The sequence below is a fragment of the Macrosteles quadrilineatus genome, unplaced genomic scaffold (genome assembly GCF_028750875.1).
Source record: "Macrosteles quadrilineatus isolate MER2022 unplaced genomic scaffold, UCM_ALF_1.0 Scaffold_8__2_contigs__length_117827958, whole genome shotgun sequence".
Taxonomy (NCBI): Eukaryota; Metazoa; Arthropoda; class Insecta; order Hemiptera; family Cicadellidae; genus Macrosteles; species Macrosteles quadrilineatus.
This window is the reverse complement of record NW_026542601.1, coordinates 72,165,641-72,184,355: the sequence shown is the minus strand read 5'-3', so window position 1 is coordinate 72,184,355 and position 18,715 is coordinate 72,165,641. Positions and strand designations below refer to the sequence as shown.

At 32.6% G+C, this 18,715-nt stretch overlaps 2 protein-coding genes across 4 annotated transcripts in view; both read right to left on the bottom strand.

Moving 5' to 3' along the window:
• Positions 1-17,989, bottom strand: part of LOC129000890 (uncharacterized) — a 33,724-nt gene extending 15,735 nt beyond the window's left edge. The window contains exon 1 of one of the 2 annotated variants that reach the window (XM_054427962.1): positions 17,682-17,989. The gene's annotated coding sequence lies outside the window, so the exon portion shown is untranslated. The remainder of the gene's footprint in view (positions 1-17,681) is intronic. The other variant, XM_054427963.1, reaches the window with a different exon arrangement.
• The window catches only part of LOC129000891 (uncharacterized), a 157,380-nt gene that overhangs the window by 30,268 nt on the left and 108,397 nt on the right, over positions 1-18,715 (bottom strand). The gene's annotated exons all lie outside the window — the stretch shown is intronic.

The following is an 18,715-nucleotide window of genomic DNA, read 5'->3' as shown; positions in this document are numbered from 1 at the left end:
TCGAGCGTAAAGGTAGTAAAACATAATAGGTCATTTACCAAGTGGATTATAATAGAGGAAAATAGAATGGTGATAGATTACTGTTTGTAACTTTTCATTTCGAGGGATTCCCAAAATCGGATCTCAAGATTAATGTCCATCTAATTATCGAGTACTACTTAAACCATCAAGCTTGTAGATTGTGTCATGTATTTGTGTTAAATAAGAAAAAGTATTGGAGAAAATTATACACCAATCGTGATGGGAAATGTCCGCAATAATCTTTTAAGTACTGTAACCTAAATTCAATGTAACAAAAAGTGACACTATGACTTTGACTTTATGCAAATATTAATTTATCTTTAAAGTAACATCCAGGCAGTCCTCGACTTGGGCACATTAGTATCTCTTTTCTAAAGAAGGATTTTAAAGAAATAATTTTAAAGAAAAGGAAGTCTACAAAAGTGTTGATGCAAGACAACTGTGGTGCTGTCGTCGTGAAAAACTGTATATAAAGAAAATACACAATAGAGGTGAAGAAATAGTGTCACGTCTGGTCACGTCCAACTGTAGCTGCGGTGCTTAATTTTTTTGGAATTCAGAAGACTGTGTGTAGCCTAGGTTTTAACATGTTGGAACTACGAATTGTAATTCAACTAGATAAAATAGATAAAAAAGATAAAATACTTTATTGTCAAAGTTTCTAAGCTTTAATATTGATTAACAGTATATTTTATACTCATTAACCAAGAATTTAGTCAATCCTTATGGATCTCAAGGATTTAGAATAGAGTAATTACCTTATATTAGTATTACTATTATCTCAAATGCTGAAAACTCAAAATTTTTTTAACTCAAAGAAAAAAAAAACACATTTTATTGTTTTAAAACAAGTTTGGTAAATAACTGATGGTTATGTTTACCTCGAGGTAAACATAGTTTTGCATTAAAACTGAGTTTATTAAATTAATCTACTTTGGTATTCCTACAGAAGACACAACATAGATAAAGCGATTCAGAAGGCATTGACTCATTGATTGACAACAGTTGGTACGACTGTGCTACTGCCACTAGGATCGCTAGGGTAGCACGATATCTGTCCACGTTATGGTTAATGCCTTTGTTTGTTGTCTTGTTTTGTTTCTTCTCTCTGACAGCGTTTTTGGGTCATCGCCAAATGAGTTCTGAGTTCGAAATCTTAGTTTGTTGTTGCATACAATAAAGACGTCATTATGGTTTAAAGAATTATTTAATGTTACAACATTGTTTAAAGCGGTTATTTACATCATCATATAGAACGTTTACGGTTACAGGTTAGCTTAACAAATTGCATAAGTTACTTTGTTTCGTCAACAGTTAATTCTACGGCCATGTCGATGTATATGAAAATAGGCAGAAAGATTTAGAGTGCCGATATAAAGATTGTTTGTAAATATGCGAATGTACGCCAAATCAAATGTAGACCGCAACAGGGTGAGGTTAAGCGGTACGGGTCAGGTCATTGAACTGGTGCAACCCGTCCACGTTTTTGACCCCCAACCAAACCCACGTTTAAAGTAATTTCAAAAGGAAGAATATAATTTTCTTCATTTATGCAATATTGATTCTAACTCTAAGATTAAAGATTTTCTTTCGTTTTAAAAATGTATTTTGTGCTAAGTAATTAATTTATTTGGGATATTCCTCCTTAATTATACAGGTTGTTCAAAAAAGGCGGGTACATAATTTACATAGTGATTCCTTGGATCAAAATAAAGGAAAATCAATAATAACATTTTTCCTAAATCGCTTCGTTAACCAGACATCCACCATTATGTATGTTTTACATACAAAATTGTATCTTCTAATTTATTCAACCGATCTTAATGAAATTTGGTATGTATGTTAAGAGACCCATGATATAAAAAAATGCATCTTTATTCATCTTAAAATTTCAAAATGGCGGCTATTTTAACTTTTTAAACTTATAGTACAAAAAATTGCTGATTTTATGAAACAAATTTCAAGAAAACTTTCATTTAGCATTATTAGTTCCCTATAAAATGATACCAAGTTCAAAAAGATCTAATAAGAATCTGCTAAAATATTAAGATTTTTAGTTGTAAAATGAGGTAGAATAAGGCAAAGATGGTCAGGTCAAAGATACAAATATTTATGTAAAAATTAAAAGTGGTGGATATCTGGTTAACGAAGTAATTTAGGAAAAAATGTTATTCTCGATTTTCTCTTTATTTTGACCCAAGAAATCACTACGTAAATTATGTCCCCACCTTTTTTGAACACCCTGTATACATTTAACCGAATAACATTTATTTTAGTAATTGTAAATAGCATTACTTTTTCTACAAAAATATGCTACCCAAGTATAAATTTGTTGTCCACCTAGATTAAAACATATTGTTAATGCAAGTTTGGTTACGAAGGTATGCATGGTTTAGTATAACTTTTGAAGAAATGTGTATGAAGCCATAATTCAGTAGTAACCCTATCCTGTAATGTGTCATAGTATCAACTGACCTGATTTCATCAATGAACTAGCCAGAACGGATAGTCCATAGACGGATAGGTCTACATAGAACAAATAGATGGATATCTGGACGGATAGGTCTGGCTTTACATGGAAAAAATCATTTCCAAACCTATATTGATCGTCTAATAAAAACCTGGAAAACTCGGAAATACAATCTACTTGAATGTAGCAATAGTAAAAAGTTTCTATTTTGTTAAAAATTTCGCGTTTATAGCTGAATAAGTTCGTAAAAGTAGTTTCTTCGGTCTGCATTGATTTGCAATAGATATTTCGGCCCCACTGAAACTGCCACTAAGAAAGAGAAGGTAGAATAATGCAGGTATCAGAATAAATGATTAACGAGTACAACAATGGAGACTGTGACAGTGTAATCGCTGAGTATTGTTGGTTGTGGGGAACTACAATAAGGTCGTCCAGGCCCTAGGGTATTGTACTGCGTTCACCACCTACTAACACTAACTGTACCACTATTCTCATTTTAAAAAATGCATTAAAATTAGGTTTCCATACAAAGTCCAAACACCATTCAACGTAATGTATGGTAAAACTTTATCGAGGCAACCCAGTTGAATTGTTTTGTTTCTTAGGACCGATAATTGCTAATTTTATTTTATGAAGGGAAGGCTTTATTATCTTCTTAAATGCAATTTTAAATTTTAACTTTTTTTATTTTACCTTTTTGTTTTATAAATAATAGAGGTAGTTCACTAGTCTAAAACTCGACCAAAAATATGTAATGTACAGTACAGACTTCTCTATTTTCACCCCATGCTTTAAACAAAACATGTGATTGGAATTTCTTCCATTTGTTTTGATTTTCTGTTTACATTTCGTTGTTATTTCGTCACCAGCATGGCAACCCATAAGACCCATGTTAATTTTTTTAAATTTCAAAATTCATTTTCTGTGCTGATTTTCGAGCCTATTTTTATTTATAAATGAATTCTGCACATCTACAGGCAAACAGCATGCATTTTTAACAGCATGCGTAGATTTTCCCTGCGATGCACAAAAACTGAAAAAAAGGTTTAAAGAAACATGCTTGCCTACTGATATATAGAAATTTACCTTTACCTGGTATTCAATGCCATTAAAGATTAAGGTAGGTTTAAGGTTTGTCGTGAATACTAGTTATGCTTTCCCAACACTATGATTTATCAATTAAGTAAGTATTAACTAGCCTATATCAAAGTTTTGTCAAATGTTCGGCAAGTCAAGTGGTTGACCTTTGTGAAGTAGTTTGTAAGTCCCGTCCTAGCTCGGGTCATAAAGCACGTAGAGGCCATCGATATGGACACAGGCTTACATAAATGATACACAGGCTCATAACTCCTACATTATATATCTTTAAAATGTACCCTAGAGATATGTGAATGTCTTGCAGTATACGTGACGTTCTTTACTTCACTTGGTCAAGTGATATATATTGCGAATAGAGTATAAAGTATACAGTAATGAAAAGTAAATACAACATGTTTGAGATTAATTTCAGTAAATCGTAAGGCAATGAAATCATTAATCGTGTAAAACTTTTGTAAAATACTAAGAAACTTTGTTCCTAAACAATGCAAAATGTACAAGAAATATTAAATGAGAAATAACTATAATATAAGTGTTTAGTGTAATAACGGATGGACTATTGGGTAGAATAGTCACTTTTCTTTCTTTCAAATAACGGACGCTTTTTTTCTTGTGTAAAAATTACCTTATATTTTGAAATTAAAATAACTTTATTTCGTGCAAAGTCACACATTTTCACTCACTAGTGATGTAGATTATCATGTATTTCAATAAGACTAAAACTTGTAGCAAAGGAATGAAATAGACGAATGAACGCCGTTTCAAAGTTAACAATGATAGTCTTATTTGATATGCAAAATACGAAGAATAAAATTATAACTAGATGCCTTAAGGATTTTCTGTCTGGAACAAATTTAAAGTAGAAAATATTTTCAGATTGCTTTCCCCAAAAATAAATGATACGAGGGTGACTAACCGTTTAGGTTTGCTGAAGAAGGTGGACAAAATATAAGAATATCACAAAAAATTTAGTTAAAAAAATTATAATGTATTTATTAAGTAACGTTTCCATCATAGGTTAACACTACACAAGTCTTAGTACAGTTAGTCAACGTACACTTAATAGTGGAATGAGTGGCATTTTTATTATTGAGCGGAGCGAGCGAAGCTCTTATACTACACTCCTGCTTTTGTTTTACAAATACTCCTCCTGAACGGCTGAAGCGATCTGCACGAAATTTAACACAGTCATAGTACCCAACCATGGGAAGGTATATATCTGAAATGGTACAAATCGGACCATAGGACTTTTCCCTACATGAATGCAAACTTTTAGAAATTTAACATGGGCCTTATGGGTTAATTGGTCGCCATGGCATTATTTGCGAGTTAACACTAAAAAGTAAACAAGAGCCTCGACATATGTTAGTCAACAAATCTAACACATTATAAATACAGTACAAAAGAAAAGATCTGATGAATACTAAAGAGCATATTAGTCTATTGCATGTAATACGAATTGATTAACAATCCGTTCTATATTGAGTGATTAAAATCATGCCGTTTATATTTAATTGTATAATCGTTCTGTTCTTTTTAACAACAATGAATAGTCAACTAATTAGGCCTAAGCCTATGTTGCGTCACAGAAAACATACTCGGTTATAGTAGTATGTTTTCTGTGGTTGCGTGGAGAAGTATAGATAGGATATACAGGATATAAATAGGAATGCAGTCTACAAATAGGAATTCCATTATGGTGAACCAAATATAAGACTCATAGTTTCGCTGCAATTAGACAATTTGATGACGTGAACCCGACGTACCATTGACTTTGAATACTGCACATAGACATCCCATACAAGTGAAGCAGAAGTAGGCATAAGCCTACCATTGACTTCGGATACTGCAATTAGGCGTTTTTTTTATGTGAACAAAATAAATGGACCATTGATTTAGAATACTGCAGGTAGACTATTCATTTACATGTACCATTGAGTTTGGATACTACAAGTAAACAATCCGTCTACGTGAACCAGACGTACCATTGACTTTAGAATCTGTAAATAGGCATTCCATTTATGCGAACCAAATATATAATTGGCATTGGATACTGCAAGTAGACATTTAATATATGAGAACCAGATGAAACATAGAATATGGTTCATGCAAGTAGACAATTCATTCACTTAATCCTGACTTATGATTGACTTTGGATACCTACTGCAAACAGGCATACTATTTCAAATGCGAACCAAATATATCATTGACATTGAATTAATATGCTGGCTCCGCTCAATATTGCAATCAGACAACTGCATTGTACACCTAGTTTATATATTACTGTAGGTAGCCTACTGGTAATTTTGAGTGTGTGATTCTGAGATCACAGCGATAATGAAGCTGGGCAACCATTGACCTTTGAATACTGATGTAGACTTGCATTAGTATCCCATATCCATCTTATCCCCATCCATCTTGTATTGACCAGCTGTAACCAATGTGTTGTTTAAAAAGAACCACAGAACAAATGGTTACTTTTACCGTGGTAGAACGTAAATGAATATTTTATGAAAGAATATGATAAAATGTTATAAATAATAGATTGTTATATAATTGATGTTTTATAATAGAATAATACTGTACACTGTACATCATTTATGTCTGGCTTATTCCCCAGTCATAAAGAAGGTACAGTTAATATTATATTTCCTTGGGTCATTTTACTATTAAAATCTGCCAATTGCAAGTGAAGGTGATATAAATTAGATGTGAGTACAGTACTGATGGGAGTACATGGTCAGAAACAACAAAAAAGACTATATAGAGCGTTATCTCATAAAACGTTATCTTATCGCGTATTCGCGTGCAGTTAAAGGTGGACGCCACCGCTGCACCGGTTAGTTTAGCTATAGCATCCACATGCTAGGTTAGGTTAGGTAATTTAGGTTAGGTTTTGTGTTTTATCATTTGCATCGCCGTAATGTGTACAGAGTAAAGTATTAGAATTGTTGCCCTCTTATTCATGGGACCAATTTTATCAATCGGTGGTCAGATACTACGATACGGTAGTTTATGTGACATAACAAGTGCCTTAATCTATAAAAGGTTGTCCTTTCAGTTAAGTAAAATTTGACGTGTTTAACAAACATCAGTAATTGACTCAACTTATCAATAGTCAAAAGTTATAGCAATAATTGAAACGGGTGTTATAACTATGACAAAGGGTTGAATATAAAGCAATTCTAGTAAAAAGAGTGGTTTCAATAACGTTAGAGTTTATACAGAGCAGCAGAAGACATGTGCCTCGTGCATGTGAGCTATACAAAGGCGAGGCCGGTGCCTACGTCTGGCTCGTAACAATAAAACGTTCACACGCAAAGGGCCGATCCTTGTGTAGCTTTGTAGCACGTTTCGGTTTATCATCAATAGATATTTAAGTCATTTATTTAAGCTATTTCATGTCCTATCACAGTTACTATTGTATTTTTATAGTTCAAACGGTATGAGAACATAGTTTTCCTACAGTAACCTAACAATGTACATGTTCTCTCACTGATTTGAGAAAGCAAAGTGGCAAATTCGCTCATCAGTGAGACAATATTAACATTGTCTCACCTCTAATTACTTTGTCTCACTCCAGATTTGCAACGTGAAGGCAGGAAATAGTGAGCGCCCATATATGTTTTACTGCCCACAATCGTGCTTGAATATATTACAAAGGTTGCATTACATGTTGTGAAACAAAACCAATTTCTTCAGTCTCTGCCTTACTTCTAACTTATTTTTGTTACATTCATTCATAATGTCTCTAGCATTGGGGAAACAAACGGTTTTGTAAAACAGTGTCCCTAACATAACATATAACATTCAAGCAACGACGTATGCGCGCGATATACGTTGGCAGCACTGGCTGTAAATCAGCTGGTCAGCTGTTGTACTGTTGTATTTGTCACTTCACGTTAAATGTTATATTAAAAGTTCACTTCTGTGTAAAAATAGGTTATGTTTCTTCACCAATTTATTTGTTTTATGGTAACTGTAGGAAAAGTATAATGTGCAACTCGAGTTCAAAGTACAATTGCCTCACTCGAGAAACCATTCCTCACTCGCCTACGGCTCGTGAGTAAGGATTTCTCTCGAGCGAGTCATTTGCTCACTTTTCTCACTAGTTGCACAAATAACTACATTTCCATTCTCAATTTGTTCAGTGATTTATAACCATTAGACTGAAAACCTTCCAATAAACAGTAATATGATTTACTGTTTTATTGGGAGGAGTTCCTTATGGTATATAAGTTTATCTTTGCCAGTGAGTTGTCATTTTTTTAATTTTGTTAGATAAATCTACAGTTTAGGGTGATTTCAGACCTATCGAGTCCCAGTAATAATTCTTAGCTAAACCTCAATGCTTGTAACAGGATTGAACCTAGGCTTTCAAGGCCGAAGTACTGCAATCCAACCAATTAAAACCAGTTGCACCACGTGTTGTGAGATACTACCAAATGTTATTAGAAAAATTAGTAACATTGGAGTGGATCTTTTAGATTCATGGTGAAGTCTTCTTGTCTATTGAATATATTTTTCCAATCAACTAATAAGTATAGGCCTACGTTCTTCAATTAAGTGTTATTGTTACTCGTATTTCGGATTTGTTAAGTTCAATTTGTAATTATATTTCAACTTCCTTGGTGTTAAATACAGAAAGATTATTTGGTACGATTGTTAAGACCGCAGCAAAAACGTAGGGAGTTATTAAAGGAAAGGATGTGGAGGATGGAAAATACGGCGGGAAATGGCCAATGGTCAGCTGATTAAACACCTTCAATTTGTCTGAGCGAACCAAGCCCTACTTTCCAAGTTCTCAGACGCTTAGCACTTAACACAATTATATGATGTGATTAAATAAATCGAAGCTCATTTACGGACGCCGTCAGTTAATTTGTATCACGATCGCAGTACAAGAGTTTAATTGTTCTTGTATAACCTCTACATTGCCGAAACATTCTACGTCTATTTGTCAACTCAATGCGATCGAATAAAGATTATGCACTATTCTAGCTAAACATTGTATACAATTTATATAAAACACTAATTCAAGCAATAAAATGATACTTTCCTTTCTTTAAGCCTTGAAACAAGAAAGATAAAATAGAATATTTTTATCAAAAATGGTATAAACGCACTGTAAAAAATGAGCAGTCTGGAACATATAGAATTGTGTTAAAACTGCAAAAATACAATCATGGCCAAAATAAACAAAACCTGTGTGTCTATAACGTCAAACGGGTGTTTTTGAATGTTTCAACGCTGTTCTTTTGTAAACATGAATTTGTTTTTGTGCTCCGCTAAGTGAACATGTTTGTTTTCTCTTTGTACAGCATGTAATAGTGAAAGTTAACAGGGTTGAATTATTTTACTAGTGTATAATACTGTACTTCCAAGATTTTACTTTAGTTTCTTGTAAAATCTTAAGTTAAGGCCAAATTATTTTTGTATGGAATTTTGTGTTCCAAGGCAGGATATTGGATATGAATCATCTTTGCTTCGTAAAGTCAATTCTTTTTAGTTTGACAAATTGACTAATTGTGCAAAATGGGTTCCGGAACTTCGATATGTGACTTTGCCATTTTTTTAAACCCCTTGATCATTTACTTTTTCAACAAAGAAAGGGAATTTAATCGACTGTAAAAAGCAAAGAAACAGAGTAGCCCACTAACATTTTACATAGGCTAGAGTTATCTTAAATACTATAGAGATAATTGACTTGTTAATAATATTATTACATTTAGCCCATTTGTAGACTAGATGGTGAACAAGATTATTAGAGCCCTGGCTAAAAATTTTGTTTACTGCTTAATACAATTTATTATTTAACCAAAACCCCATATTACATACATAGTATGTGATCGATTTTAAATTTGAATAAGAATACATCAGCTTATAAATCTTGTAAATCTGGATGTACCGTAGTTACAATTTAGAAACAGGATGTTTGTATCTTCGTGAGAACTGTTAATTAATTAACAACTTTGACTTCAACAGATATGTTAACATTTAATAAATCACACCCTTAAACACCTGGAACAATTTTAACATTTGCCCTAGCGGACACACACCGTATATAACAATGATAACAATATGAAAATCAGTATTTAAATTTCGTAGTATAAAAGTAGTTTCTAAGTTCCCTTTAAACGCACAGCAGTGGTCACGAACCCAGATACGACAAATTAAGTTTCACATATAAGGTAATTCACTGAACTAATTTGAATTTAGGCTACCGAATATTTACAGTGTAAATCCGTTAGTTGACAAGGTTAGTACAGTCACGAACAAAAGAGCATGGCGAGATTGTGTTGGTCGCCATAGAGTAGGATATTATTGCGTCTGTCGCCAAATATTTGCCACAGAGCAATAATGTTTACAGACTGGCGCGCCGTACGACTAATATAAAACCACCGTTTATACAAGATACGTGATAAACTAAAAGCTGTGTTTTTACTAAATGGTGATAATCTGTGTTACATTAGGAGGAAAGCTGTTAGTTTTTTTTTATTTGCTATAATCAATCTTAGTATATTTAACTTTTTTACATTTCTTTATTATTATTTGTTTTATTAAACATAATGTTAGTGAACTGTTTTTGTGTATTTTCATAAGAAAATGAATGATTTACCTGTAGAATCAACTAACTGGTAGGTACTGAGCGTTGAGCGTATTGCAAAAAAATTCAAATACGGTTGGTTTAATACAAAAGTATATTAAAATAAATACTTGAGGCTAGAGAATAATATTTCACCGAATAGACGAATGATAAATGGATTAATGTGTCCAGGGAACCAGTGAACAACCTATTATTTTAAACCATTGGTCAAATGAGCGCGTCTTTTTCTTTGAAATGTCAATAATAAAAGTCAACGCTTGTCTGGACATACATCTTGAGTTTAACCAAACTAGTTATTCACCATTGTGTGAGTTTTAACCTGCCGTCATATGAATGAACTTGTCTCAATTAGACATTTCCAGGAGTTTGGGATGCGAAAACGCCACAACGAATAATACTACTGTATTGGAGCAGTAAAAAAAAAAAATAAAAAAATATATTACGACTGCAGCAAACAACGAATTCAAGGCATCGTTGGGCAAGTGCCAGCGATCAAACAAGTGATAACGGCAAACATAACTGTTATTTGATTCACAAAGAGAGCAGTGTTTAGACAATTTAGAGAACTTCGGGCGAAAGACGAATAACAACACGCAAAGTTTGCAGCCAAAAGCAAAAGTCCTAACTTTGAGATGAGTCGTTCCGTAGCATTTGACTGAACTCGAGTTTTAATTGGCTACTAGCATATCTGTGAGCGGAATAAGTAATTTAGAAGCGAACGAGGAAAAGTTTAACTGGTTTTGGGATGAATTGCGATAATTGGCTTATTTTAATAAATAATTTATTTACCTTTTCTACAGCGCTAATTTGAACACTTCATCCATAATATTGAGCCGTTGGAGGTTAAATAACTAGAAGATAATGACTTGATTGGTTAAGGTTGGTGGCAAATAGCCAAGTGATTTGGAGCCTGTCTGGAGCTACAAATTTTAAAAACACGAGTAGTTATATGTCTTAGTCACAGCACTTCTTTTGTTGTAAGATGAGTTTTAGTTAAAAGGTTTACCTACCTGTAGTACTTAGTTCATATTTTTCACCCAATGTAGTACAGTCTAATAAATATTCTATTGATTTATTAACTTGTTTTTTTAACTTATCACTGCAGCGGTTTTCGGAACAATCGAGCCTTTAACTGTATTGGTATTCTATGTAACCATTCTAAACAGGCGTCCTATTTTTAGGTTCGCTGTAAATATGGTGAAAACTTTGAATACAAATATGCGTATTTCCATTATACGCATATTTTATGGCATATTCTATGGGGACACTTATTTAAGCGCTGATATTTGATGAATTTCCTATTTGAAAAATATCAAAATTTCATTAGGATAATGTTCAAATACAGGAATTCTGTATATTGCTGTATATTCTTTGTATGTAGCTATGTTGCACCATGATTGCTATTAAGTATTGGTATCATTTGCCGTTGGAAATAAATAAATAAAAAGTCATGGACCATAAACTAATTTTAGCGTAATTAGACTACGACGATCTTGGTATGGTAATTACCCTATCTCGTCTGCCGCTATGAAAGCATGAAAGTGTCATATAAATTATGAGTTGGTAAATTCAAAGATGTTGCTTCAACTTCAAGTTATATAACAAACAAACCATATTACAAGGTGCAAAACATTTTCCACTATTTACAACAATATTTTTTAAACAAAGATTTCGTAAAAACCGTGTTTTTAAAGACTTAAATATTCTTAGTTTTCATCGCTGAAAGTCTTCTAATTTGGTTGAGTGGTCTATAGTGTTATCTTCTGGCCAGCGTGGGCCAGGGTAGCACTTAACCCGTGCTTCGGGGGTATTGTACTTTTGCGGAATGTTCTCTACCAAAAACCAAAACGCAGTTTGTTATATGCTGGAGCAATAATACTGCTCTTAAGTTGGTTAATGTATGTGTACATCTTAAAAAAATAAAAAACTAAGTACAACATAAATGTAGGCCTACTGGAATAATAAGAAAACGGACACTGTATTTCATTCTAATGATACAAGACAAACTATTTTCCCCATTATGGACCGATTTCATTATTATTGCTTTTTTAAATAATTAAATGAAAACTAAACTAATCGAATTAATTTATTTCTTAATTGGCATTTGATGGCAGGGAGTGCTAGAGCAAACGCAAAAATGAAAACATTTATGACATAAACAATAATTTGTCATGGCAAAAGTGCGAGTTGAAGTTGGTGCACAATTTTAAATGCCAACAGGTTTTAAATTTGTATACACATTTCGTATAAGAAATATTTACCTTAGATTTACTACTTTAAAATGTTATAAACTAAACTGCAGTCTAGTCCGTTTGGATTTAAATATTTTAGGTGGTAAAGTGGTAGCCCAAAATAATTTTATCTTTTTAAGGCCTTAGTAATTTCCCTTACTGGTAAGGATGTCTTACATGTGCCACATGCCCCCAGGATGTAAGTGACATTTACAAGCCTAGGTTAGAACATGCAAAGCCACTCCTCCACTGTCAATAGTCTGTTAATTATTGATGATGTTGCACCAAATGCAAGGGACGAGTCCGCGTCAATCATATTTTTCCTTGGTCTATTTGACTACCGAAACTTCAAGAAGTATTATAATAATTTGAAAGCCCAAAACTTAGTAATGTCAGAGTTAGAATGATAACGGTCAAGCATTCCTAATCACTATTTTTTGTTCCAAAAACACAATCAAAAAGAAATTCCTGTTAATCAGGTTCTGCCCAAAAATATCTTCTTAGGTAATTGGAAATATACTGTACAAAAGATTTCAAGGTTCAAACTTCAAAAATGATAACTCGAGAGGGATTTTTGTTTTATAATAACCTAGATACAGTACATTTATAAAGGTTGATTTTAAATTCACTTTGTAGGTTTTTGTGGAAATCACTTGGTGAATACTGTACTGTATTGTCTAGTAGGTGTGTAGCTTTTCTTTTAGCAACTCCAAATCCTTGTCGCTGAACATTTTCTAGCTAATTTATTCGTTATTAATGACATGATAACTAATTTAGATAACGATCCATCCTTTTCTTGATAAAAAATATTTTGATAAAATAATAGTTTAATTTGAGTACATACTATTTTACAAGAAGTGTATTCATGAACTAAGAATTTCTTTTAGTTTCCGCCACTTCCCCATGTGATGCTCTCATAGATATGAAAGAAACTACAGTACTGTAATTCAAACTTAGAACTGTCGTAGTCAAATGTTCAGCAACACTCATTTCAAAGTTCAAAATTACTTTCGGCTACAAAGTTTCTGTTAGCATTTATCTTACAGCCAGAGTTGTTATCTTACAAATCTATGGTATTTAATGTTCATGGTTCTCTTTTTAATTTCTCTTCGCAAACGTTTACCCAATAACAATTTCAATAAATTTAACCAATTCAAAATAAACGTTGTTAAATTTCGACCGTTTTACATTAAAACACGATTAAAACAATTCTGCTTTCAAATTAGTTCATATTAAAAACTTGCTAAGCAATATACCGTTGAAATATAGTGGTACTAGTGTAGCAGTAAGAATTAATCTTTATGATAATATTTGGAAAATTATGACCACAAAAAACAACTTTTCAGAGGAAGTTCGTTAGTTAAAACGCTGTTTTTGGCTTCCGTAATTAATATTATTCCCGACAGTAAGGGTTAAGAGGACTATTACATAAGTGGCAATCTTATACCTCCCCCACAGACATCCCATAAACGAATCTCTCGTTATACCAAACTGTTAGTGACAGATCGAGCCTGGTATCGACACCAAAGTAAAGTTAAAGTTGTATGCAGATATTGTACAATTATACAACCTAACTGAACATGTCGATATTCTGTTTTACTTTACTCTACTAAAAATTTATAAATGATATTTAAATTAGTACTAACTTAGTTTTGATTGCACGTAGATATTCTTTATTTTTAAAATCCCAACAGTAAATACTTATTCATTCGAACGTTTCTAATGATTACTAAAAGATTTTAACAAAACTTAAGTCTTATTTTAGTATTTTATTATTACTGCTTTAAACAGGTATCTACCTATTTTGTGCTCCTAGGTATAAAAGGGTTAAACAAACGTTACCTTTTGCATCATTATAAAATATCGGCAGCAGATAATCAAAACAATAAAATTCATCCTTATCAATGAATTAGACTTTTGCATATATTTTAAATGCAATACACTATATAAAGAAATGGCAATACATTAAGAAATCTGCATTTAAATAATCAATAAGTACAATTGAGCATATTTTTCCTGGTAAGTGTGTGATAACTCATAGTAGATTTAAAGAACCGAATTTTTCTTTCCTACATTCTCACCCAGTAGCGAAACACGGGCAGAGCAACTAGTTTCATTGCATCATGCTAACTACAAATTGGAAACAATAATTGCATTGGAACTCGTTGAACTTGACTTTAGTTTCTATTGATATTTAAAGACGATGTGTCAGTTCACCTTCCAATTTTACTCTAAAAGGATATTAAAACGGAATAAGAATGCAGTTTATTTGTTATACAATTTTATACTGTTATTATTGATGACAAATTTATTTCTTTGTTAATTCTTCAACCTGTTATTCTTTGTAATTTATTGTTATTTCATTGTTAATTTATAAACACTGTTATTCTTTATATTGTTACTCGATTCAAATTTTATTATTGCTCTCGTTGTTAAAGCACTATTGGATTAGTTTTGTTGTAACTATCATGTTTTTCCACTTGTTTTGCTACTTGCCATATTGTTGTCTGTCACTTATTTTTTGTCGTTTTGATCTTAACTAATTTACTCAATTCACTATCAACTATTGTATTGTACTAGTCTTAAAAAAGTCTTTATCATAAGTTTACCAATATCAAAATGGAGCTGTCCGTTGGAATGTAAAATAAAAATACCCCCGCCGCAGCAAACCTGCCGACTAAGCGAATTTCCATTTGTCTGAATTGATTTTTATTTAAATATATTTTAATAACATTAGGTTTAACGAGTACCTAGGTTTGCTGCTACAAGGAAACTAATAAAGTGTGTTTGTTAGTAAAATATTGATACCTTCGTACAAAATAAATAAGTTTGCCAAGTTTGATCAAAATATATCCATAAACAAGCAAACTACAACATTTGACAATATTCTCCATAAGAATAACATGGGAATTTTAAATTTAAATTTTTTTTTATTTTCTCCGTTACTAATAACCGAACAAAAATACTTTCATATACTAAATTATTTGTTTTTTTTAAGATCTTTAAAAGGGTCTAAAGGGAAATTGGAAAAGTTTGTGTTTTGAGGGTCAAAAGTAAGAAAAACCCGTTTTTACCCCATAAAACCCCCCTTAAAGCCCCGTTCCCATTGTCCGATCATGCTGGTTCATTCAAGTTTATCCCGCTTTACACATTTTAACCAAATTTCATCAAAATCGGACAAAAATTACTCAAGTTATCGCGTTCACGGACTATATAAATAAATCTATATATATATATATATATATATACATATATAAAAATTTGAACCAATGGTGTTTTTGGCCTCAGGGGACATCAAAATGAAAAAGTAAATCGGTCCCGGGTCTAGGTCTTGCCGTGCCACCTACGGTAATAGCTACTTCCCTATAGGAAAATTCGCTAATAAAATAAAATAAATGCATTTGGTACAGGATGGCAGTTAAATAATAAATCATTTGTAAAATTTGTAAAAAATAAAGACTTTTTCTTTGTTTCTTGTTTTCTATAAAAGTTGAAATCTTCCCAACAACAGACAATTTCCACGAAATCAAGTTTTTATGAAGGTGACCTACAAAAGAAATTCAGGCAATCTTGTTGCAATCACGTTGTATAGACATTGCAATTTCTTTATTGTATCAAAATATAATAACGTTATTAATAAAGTGAGGTTATGTTACAGGGTTGAAACATATTCAATTATGTTTCCTTTGTTGTTGTTGCCAATATTTAAGGCGTCAAACAGGCTTCCCTACCTAAGAGCTTCTGAGTGAGTTTATATGGTTGCGAAAACGTTGAAACCAAACAAACAAATCAACCTTAGATCCTTTAAGCAGCTTTGTCTTATCGGCAAACGTTTGCTATTAATTCGATGTATTCTTTATTGCATACGGGTGACCAATTATTATGACTGCCCGGGAGGCGTGGGTTCAATTCTTGCCAAACGCTAATAGGTTTTAGCTTTGTGATAATGCTGAGATGCGTTGGTTCTGCTCACACCTTATGCCAATTATTAATCTAACGTCATAAAAAATGCACTAAGTAAGGTGAAATTTCACTAATGGAGATCTACCTCCATTAAAAGCCATGTGATAATAGATTTTATTTTATTTTGCACATTTTCTTCACGGGAACTGTACATTGTTGTCGGTGTAAAAATTTTAATTATGTGTGGTAAACACATTAGCCTATGTTTTATGTTCAAATTTTCCTACCAATTGAAATGAAATGAGCATTACAAACTTATTAGCATACAGACTCTTCTAAATGCTACAGACATTGTTTGTTTCTTAATTGCCTCCGTTGTATTAAGGAATCGTATTCAATATACTTGAATGTATTAGTCAATCGCAGTGATTACGCAGCTCAACTTGTGTTCATTTACACTATGCAATGGTCTCACACACACACACACACATGCAACAGTTCAACGGTGTGCAATCTAGTTGCATGATTTGCGCATGTACCGTGTTTTTTTTAGTAAATCATATGTTATTTTCTTGTTTGTCCTAGAGAACAGTTTTTGAATCGATATGAGTTCAGGTATTGATGAGTGTATTATTATACTACGTTGAAGGATGATTAACTACAAATTGACTAATTACATGTTGAGCGCTAATGATCTCCAATCGTCAGTCGTTGCGTCATTCTAGTACGATCGTCAGAGTTTGCATTTGTTTTACTCTGCCCCAATTTAGAATCTGGTACCACATATACCGGTACAGTATTTCATAGATACATATTGCCAACACATTTAAGTAATAAAACAATTAACTGCAGCATTTCATTGGGTTTTAAGAGTTGTTGTATCACATATTAATAGTAAATCATCTAATACTACATATACATCTATTATATGAGTTTTATTTGCGATATTATCCCCCAAACATACTTGGAATTAACACTTGCTTCAGTGTTCTTTATACTAATGATTGTAATTCTAGGGAGTATTCTATTGAAATTAACCCGAATAATTTAACCTAACTCTTGAGATATGTATAATTAATTTAAATTCAATTAACAAATTGAAAATCTTCGTATTATTCAACCAAGAAGATTACCTAAAAAATAAATACAATTAGTTATATATTTGCAGTGTTTACCTCTATAGTAATACAATATAAATTTGAAGTTTTGTAAAAATCATTAATATTTTTGATATTTGGACGGTAACGTTTAAGGATTTTACAATAGTTACATATAATTATACATTATTCATACATAAAAATCTTGTTATTTACTCTTACATAAACCTAGCTCATGAAAACAAAGAACTTACGCTAACGTCGTATTGATCAAGGCTTGCCAAATACGCAGTGTCTATTGTATCACATTGCAGCTACTAGTAGTAGATTTACTAGCTTTTCATCAATACTTACAAACTGTAATGCACTATTATCAACTACCAGGTAACCCGGCCGGTTCCTCTTCCCGGTGAAAGGACTTTAAGCAATATTGACCAATCTGTTTACCACCAACAGCTCTGAGAATCTCACAGAATTAGATTTTCAACACACTTTTGAGTTTTTAACCCACTTTTCACACAACATGGTTCACTACTACACCAAGGGTGTTGCCTTATTCACATGTTTGTCAACACTGGGCCAGTGGGCCTGCATTGCGAGCAAGGTAAGGAGGGGGTAATTTAGGGGGGGAGGCCCCCCTTTACCACCTCCCTCCGAAGGGAGTAGGCACCTATTGATCCACCACCGTCGTTTCTGTCTTTATACAAAGTACTGTAATAGTTAATTTAAAATTAAATAATTGTCAGATTGAATGGATTTTATATTCCTTTGTTAGATTGTTTTTGTGTTGGTTTTATTATTCTACATAATATAAAAAACAGCTGTTGTATATTTAAAATCCTTCGAAAGAAATATTTTGCGTTTATTTTTTTTCGTATAACTGGTGTTGGAATTTAGGTGAGTTTTTGGTAGCGTCACGGACTTCGGGCCCAAGGCAGCGATGTCGTTGGTTCGGATCCTGGTCACTGCCGCAAACATTTTATCAGTACAGTTCACCTTCGTACTGTACTGGCTCACCCCTTACTTTGCTGTATAAGTTCCACGCACATCATTAGTCTATGTGGACTGACAAAATGCAAAATAAAAAAAGCCGGCAACCTCTAGAAACAAATTAAAATTTATACAAATTAGAAACCATGTTTGTTCAGTTTTCATTCATTTATTTTATTTCTTGTGTAATAATTATTTAATTGTAAAATCCATATTTATCCTAATAGCGCTGTTTTATAGCCAATTTTTTTAAAATTGTGACTTTAAATAATACTTTTATGTGTTTTTAATGATAGGC